This window comes from Nanorana parkeri, unplaced genomic scaffold (genome assembly GCF_000935625.1).
Source record: "Nanorana parkeri isolate BGI_ZX_2015 unplaced genomic scaffold, ASM93562v1 scaffold510, whole genome shotgun sequence".
NCBI lineage: Eukaryota > Metazoa > Chordata > Amphibia > Anura > Dicroglossidae > Nanorana > Nanorana parkeri.
The window spans coordinates 23,331-31,036 of NW_017306778.1; the positions used below are offsets into that span (position 1 = coordinate 23,331).

The 7,706-nt window shown below is 37.7% G+C and overlaps 1 long non-coding RNA gene across 1 annotated transcript in view; it reads right to left on the reverse strand.

Annotated features, from left to right (window-relative positions):
• Window positions 1-267: 267 nt before the first annotated feature.
• Window positions 268-7,706, reverse strand: part of LOC108790897 — a 9,099-nt gene continuing 1,660 nt past the window's right edge. The window contains exons 2-4 of the long non-coding RNA XR_001941468.1: window positions 5,104-5,212; window positions 4,862-5,013; window positions 268-350 (exon numbers count right to left, since the gene is read on the reverse strand). This is a non-coding gene — a long non-coding RNA (uncharacterized LOC108790897). The remainder of the gene's footprint in view (window positions 351-4,861; window positions 5,014-5,103; window positions 5,213-7,706) is intronic.

Genomic DNA, 7,706 nt, shown 5'->3' on the forward strand with positions numbered 1-7,706 from the left:
AAAGTAAGTTATACAGTCACAAAAAGTTTGGGTATTTTAATATGTATACCAGGTATATAGGTATAACAGGTATATATGTTTCTTTATGGAGCTCTGTTTTCACAATATAGATACATATTATGTATAAATGCAGGACTCTACAGTCCTACCATATCATACTTAAGATTCAAATAGCAATTTCATCTGACAGTATAATTTTTTTACCGACCTGGTGTGGAAATATGCACAAATTCAGTCTTATTGCCTTCAAAAACAATTGAAGAATCATCACAAAGTGCATTTGATAATGATACTATGAACCCCGTATGTAGATGGCGATAAACAATTCTGTAGTTCTCTGTCAATATCTCCTAGGAATAAAATATAAATATCAAAAACTGCATCTGTGGTAAAAGGTAACAGTAAAACATGACCTATATAGACAGGGCTAAGGTCCCCCCTCCCCAACTCATGCAACAGTGCTTAGCCTTTATAAAAGCCTACTTTGCCCACTCAGGTCAAGTATCTCCTTGAAGAGACTATCAAATTATCCAATTTGTCCAGATTATCATTTTAAGAATTGTACTTATGTACGGAGAGTTTCTGGTGGCTCAAAGGGTAACTCCACTTTCTGGGAGAATGGAATGATCCCCTCCAATCATCTTTCAGTGAATGCTCCTTCCCCCCCCCCCCCCTCTCAGTTCTGCTTTAAAGTAGACATGTAAGCCGGCAAAAAATCTGTTTTGTTTTGGATCTTTTTTCTTTCTTGCATGTTTCGGGTCTGAACGGCATTTAATTTCGTTATTCGGATTCTGACTTTTCTGAATTTTGTTTTAGATCCGGACGGGGTTTTCTGATTGGCTAGAAAACAGTCACATGTCCGATTTGGTTTTATTTTGATTGGAATTCAGATGATACAAAATTTCATTAAAAGAACATTTGGATTTGTTTGCAATTTGCCTCATTGGAATTTGGACATTCTGATGCATCCGAATGTCTGAATTCACGTAATTTTGTACGAATTTGCATTCAGAATGAAACAAAATTGACATGTCTACTTTAAGGTAAACACTACAATAATAACTAAAATGCACTCAATGAAATACACTATACTTTCACTTTACAGCAAAAACACTAGTGCTAGAGACCTAATTTCATGTTGCAACAATTCAACAACATTCAAATTAAAATCACTGTCTGAATCATTCAACCTTTTCTAGTATAAATTTTCTGTTTCCCAAAATGTTCTTTTGCAGTTTCATTTTTCACAATCTACATTTGCCCCATGTTTCACAAATCTTAGATGTTTTTTCTGTTTTCATAATTAATCAGCTTAAAGGCTAGGCTACAGTAATGTTTACATCTCTTGCTGTTGAGTGATTTACTGTCTTGTTAGCAATTCCCTAATTTACAACACACTGAAATCTATGTGCTGTCAATGAGGTGATTACTAGTGATGATCAAATCTGGGAAAGGGGTGATTACCCAAGAGCTACAGTAGCAATCAGATGTTTTGTTGACACAGACAGTAGTCCTAATAAGGATGCTTGAGAAAAAAACTATGAACAAAGATAAGCACACTAGATAATGTAGCCTACCACTTCAATTTACAAAAGTAAGTCCAGGATCCCATCAGCTTGTTTACATACCCAGTACTTATGCAGGTGGGGGGAGCAGATATCTGAGGGCCTCCTTGTTCTAAAAGGGGCTTCCATATTCTGATATGTTTCCCCCTGAAGACCCCAACATGCATTTTGGGGATCAGGATGTGAAGATTATGGAATAGTCCTCTCAACATGTGGACAATGTGTCTTGCAACTGGGGGGAAGTTGCTCACCCTCCAATATTACAGACATTGTCCTGGTATGGTTCATGAAGGGGAGGGGGTGCAGGATTGCTGGCCTGTATGTTGCTGGCCTGTATGTCTAGATAGGGGTCTTTTGTAAACGTTTAGGGGGGGCATGAGCATCACCTGACAATATTGACCCACTGCCATGATGACCTGCCAACCCAAGGATGCTGCCCTGCCACTACTTCCTTCACAAATGACAGATCCCTGGCCAGCTTCTCTTTGTAGAAAAGCTTGCAGGGATGCTGGGTGAACTATGGCCAGATTGTTTGCCTAACAGCAGACAGGAAGGGTTTGGATTGTACTCATGTTCGACGTAAAATAAAGAGCTCATTCCTAACAGCATATTGTGGACAGAAATCACAAGAAAGGGAGACTGATTTACTAATATAGTTAAAAAAACTGCACTCAATAAAAATGTAGTAACTGCAAAGTAACTTAAAAAAGTGAAAGACAGCCAAGCAAATTATACTTCTAGAAGGTCAGCAAAGGCATCCCCTTTGGCCTGATTTATTAAAGGAGTCGAGAATCCTAACTCAAAACTGTGTAAATATTCACTTCAATTATATAGTAATGTGAACAGTATCTGCACGTGACTGGACATTCAAAGTAATTAGACAGCTGAATATTACACTTTTTTTTCTCAACTACTTTGGTAAATCAGCCGCATTGTGTCAGCACTGTCCAGTTCTCTTCTGCTAAGCTACCAAATCATCCCTCCTCTTTTCTTATCTCTACAATATGTAGGGCAATTGTTTTAAAGCCCAAGAAGAGACCTGAGGGGACTAATTAAACTCCTTGACATAACACAGAAGTGTGCATAGGACACAGGACTACGCTAACATTGTGAAACAGGTTTTTTTTGCACTTATCAAACAAGTATAACAATCTGCTCACAATTGTATATTTAATAGACCAAAAGGGAGCAAGAAAGATAAGTTCACTGTCAGAGTTTTTAAACTTTTAACTTGTGTTGCATGTAGTATGTACTAAGGGGATATACCTTTAAGGTTTTTTTTTTAGGGGCTACAGATGGATAAATGAGATAGATAGATAGATAGATAGATAGATAGATAGATAGATAGATAGATAGATAGATAGGATAGATAGATAGATATTGATAAAAGCTAGAGAGCTATGAGAAATATTGTCAATATTGTGTTTTTTATGGGGCTAATTCTAGACACTCCTGAAACCATAGAACTTAACTGTGCAGTACATGATCCACTCCACAGGATATCTTTAAAATACCCAAACTTTTAGTATTTTGTAGATATCTGCTGGTCTGCCTCCCATACAGGTAGGTTAAAAAGACATAGGGCTTATTCACACCAGTAGCCATGCTCAACTGCACAGCTGCCAGTGTGAGTGTGCCTGGCACAGTGCTTATGCAGTTGATCAGTACGCATCACACTGTTTCAAGGCTCACACTGTGTATCACACTGTGTAATGCATTACATACAGCCCAGCACAGCCAGAATGCACTAAGTGTGAACAGACCCTTAAAGAAGAAGTCTCACCTTGTATTATTTTTTACACTTAAAGAAGTCTCACCTTGTATTAAGCTCAATCACCTAACACCCACAGTATATATTGCTCTTTATCCTATGCTTCTGTGTGGAGTAGAAACTGAGATACAGACTTTGACAGTTCATTCCCGACCATGATCTAGAAAGGGGTTGCCTCTATTCACTAAGCCGCCGAAGGATCTAGCTATAGCTTCGGCTGATCCTTCGGCTACCTTCGGCCCCAGGACCCCTTCGGTTCCTGCAGTTGGCCAAGCGGCTCAGTAGTGCCGAAGGCATATGCCTCGGCTCTACTGAGCCGAGGTGAAAGCCAAAGCTGGCCGAACAGCCGGCCAATCGGTCGGCCGACAGCCTGCTTCTGACAGCTGGGCGGATCTAGCCGTCATCTCACGGCTGGTTTCAGCCACTTGCAGAGAGATCAGCATCCCTGGTTACCAGGCAACCAGGGACGCCATCTGTCATTACACACCGAGAACCCGGCGGGGCCGCTATGATATCACAACGGCCTCTCAGTGCTCTGGGAGTCTAATACGGCTCCCGGCCGCCCAGGAGAGAAACACTTTCTTCTGGAAAGGTTTACTCTGCTCGATCAGAGTAAACCTTTCCTTGCAATCTGTTTTTGCTTTTTTTTCTGACATGGGGCTGCTGGCCGCCCTCAGTCAGAAAAAAAATAAATCCAGCATAGGAATGCATAGCTAGATTCCTATTGGCTATTTCACTTTGCAATAGCAAACTAGCTATTGCACCCGCCCACTGCTGCTGTCAATCAGCAGAGGGGGACCTGCAGTTCTCCATCAGGTCCCCTTCTGGTGATTGACAGCAGTAGAGGGCGGGTGCAATAGGAATCTGGCTATGCATTCCTATGGTGTTTTTTGTTTTTTTTTATTCTGACGGCAGCAGAACCACCCGGCCAATAGTAAACAGTTGGGCAGAGCTAGCTGTCACTGCTAGCTCTGCCCAATCGGTTTCTATTTTATTTTTTCTACTTTTTTAATTGTTTTTATATTTTGCTCGGTACCACAGAGGTACCGGGCAGAATAGCCGAGCCGAATGTACCCAGTCTGAGTGATGCAACTGACATTTGCATTGACAGCAATTATAAGTATAATGTTAAAAGGGGGAATAACTGCTCAGCTGGAATGAAGCCACCTCATTTTAATATGTCTGTAAAGATACTCATTTATCCAGGTCATGATATAGCTAGTAGCTACAGAGATATTCTAGAATGCAACAATCAATGATAGTTTACTATCTACAGTATATAGTCGCTGAAATGTAAATTATCAAAAATGATCAAAACAAGGCCTAATAACCTTAGCAGTACTTAAAATTAACAAAGAACATAAAGCACTAAACATAACGTGCCATCAGTAACCTAGAGCTATGCTGTGATAGATAGGCATGCACTACTGTTCTCTTTTGTTTGATCTGCATAATAAAGTCATAAAATATAAAGGCTCAAAAAATATACATTTAGAATAAAAGTAACAACAAAAGCACTGATTACCTTTTTCCAAGTTGTTTTATCCAAAAATCGATAGGAGAAATTATAACAAATCTCATAGCCATCTATTTCAGATGTTACCTCTGTATCCCAGGTAAGATTAACAGCATTTGGGTGATTACTTAAAAATGTAATGTTAGGCTTTTTAAGAAGAACTGTGAAGAGATTACCATATCTTTAAAAATACATGACAATAATAAGAATACTAAGAACTTTAGTCCTGATATTTTAGCTTAAATACTTACAATTTAAGGTGTTATTAGTTACATGTATCTGGTAACAAACCTTGATTGATGCCAGTAGGATGATCCATAATGGTACATGGTCTTTATGAGCCATCATTCACACTGGCCCCTTCAAAAATACATAAAACAATGAACATGTATTGCTTTTCTTGTACCAGGTGTTAGACATAAACGATTACGTATGCCACCCTTCCACATTGCTAGCATTCAGTCAGTTCATGTTCTTCTTTAAAAATGCCATGCCATCCAAAGAAGCAGACTTTTTCTAGAGGAAGCATATTCTGTTGTTCTGTTCTACATATAATTATACATATAATGAGCTTCCCTAAGGAACATAAAAAAACATAAGCATCATATATAGCTGAAGTTAATAAAATATAGAGACTTTTAACATTTTGCAATCTACCAGTATGCAGGTGCATGGAAGGTCTCCTTGCTGTACTTTGCTGTAGCTAGAGTTTTACAATGTAATGGCAGGATTCACTAACCATTGTGCAATCACTATTGACAGCTAAAGAGTCAGATAGTCCTCAGCAAACATGCCTTCCCATAGTCTCTAGACTTTAGCTTGCATGTTTTTAATGAATACCTCTTGTTAGAGATTACAGAATAACGATGTTTGGTAAAGTATAATTGGATCAAGCACTTGGGAAAACCGGGGTTTATTTACTAAAGGGTGGTCACTTAGCAAAATACATTTTCAGTTTGCAATGGAACTTTAACTTAGCTTAGGGGATGAGGTCACAGCCATCCAACCATGTCAAAGCAAAAATCATGTTTTCTTTTTAGATTTCCTTGCACATGATTGGGTATTATATGCAAAGTGAATTGTCACCACATTCACTAAGCAAAGTGAAAATTCCCTTGCAAAGTCAAAATTCACTTTCCTAAGCTAACCGCCTTACAAAAAATCAACCCCACTGATCCATATCTATCTTTGAGAACTAATAAAGACAGAAAAGAAGCCATAACATCTTTTGCTGTAAAATGAAAAAAAAAAAAAACAGGTTAATTCTAAAGTGATCCTTTCACTTCAAGTTTTAAAAAATTGCAGTTTTTAAAATGGTGCCTAGAATACAGTAGTAGTCTTTTAATACTTAAATGTCCCATTGCCCATACTGCTAATCTTTGCTGTATTCAGTAGATAACTCTGGATGAAGAATCTTTTTTCATTGGTCACACATCTGGGTTTTACCAATGCCTGTCCTTCTCTGAACTCTGTGGTTCCTTCTGCCAACCCCTACATTGCTAAAGGACACAGTAATGATATAGTGGTCTGCAGATGGAATTATATCTCACAGAAAGAGACCAGACATTTGACACACAAGTATATTTTTGCAGATTAAGAGTATCCATTGAGGTGTTGCTATTTAAGGTATTGAATCTGCTATTTTGTGGCACATATTATTTTCAATGTGTACTTATAAAAAAATGTATGTTGTAATTAAATTAAAAAAGTTTTATTTTAATTTTTTTGTTCCCATAAATGTCCCTGTCCACTAGGGTTTATCCTGGGTGCCTAGGATACAGGAAGAAAAACAATGAGTTGCCAGGTAACAAGATATTGATATACAGGCAAGGTCTTTGCTGACTTACTAGTTTTAAAAGGCACAATTTTGCTCAAATAACAAATCTGCTACAAATAAATTTTTCTAGCAATTAAAACACAGTGATCTTACATATTGGCATCTACAATTCAGCAATTGGGTTCTGTAGAAAAAAAAAAACAGAAAGCAGTTTCTATGGTGAAATATACAACTTTTTCCTTCAAAAATTGAAAGCTTTATAAAAGGCTCAAATAGGGTTATTCATTAAAAGAGTTTAGACAGCAAAGTACTAAGAATGAAATATAGCATCCATATCTGCCTGTCAGAATCTATCTGCAATGTTTTAGATGACACCATCTCCAATTAAAAGGTACTGTAGTAATATTGTAGTACTGAAATGTAGTATAATGTTCCTATTGTTTTTAAGGGAATATCGCTGGATATTTACTGCACTAATAATCAAGCTATACAGTATAGGGCATACTGTCAACATTGGAAGTCTGATAGATATACACTAGAATTTCATACAACTATATCCATTAACATTTCATTTAACTGAGATGGTCATTGTAATCACATAACTGCTTCTTTTGTTCCATACACAATTCAAATCAGGGTAAATGCTTATATATTGATCAGTGAGAACTTGACATCCCTGAAGATCTATTAACAATCATGTTGCCTGAGCTCAAGTCAGGTTGGGACAGTCTGGTCAATGGGCAACTTCAGAATCCTCAATTTCATGAAGAAATCAAATATTTTTTAGAAAGTCTTAGACAAATTAATGGTATTTGAGGGGTTCCTCCATCCAACATTCAGAAAAGGGTTCAATGGATTTTACTTTAACCTTTAAATGAAAATTACTGTAACCCAGCAGATTCTTCTTGATTTACCTTAACCACCTTAGTACCACCAAATTTAAAAAACATGGAATGGAGGTAGATATGTATCTTTCGAGCACCATTTTTAAATGTCACTGCAGAAAACACATTGGTGGCCAGTGTGCCCGTGAATGGCTGTGATTTGAGCTATCAGCCAATCAGAGTTGTCAGAGAT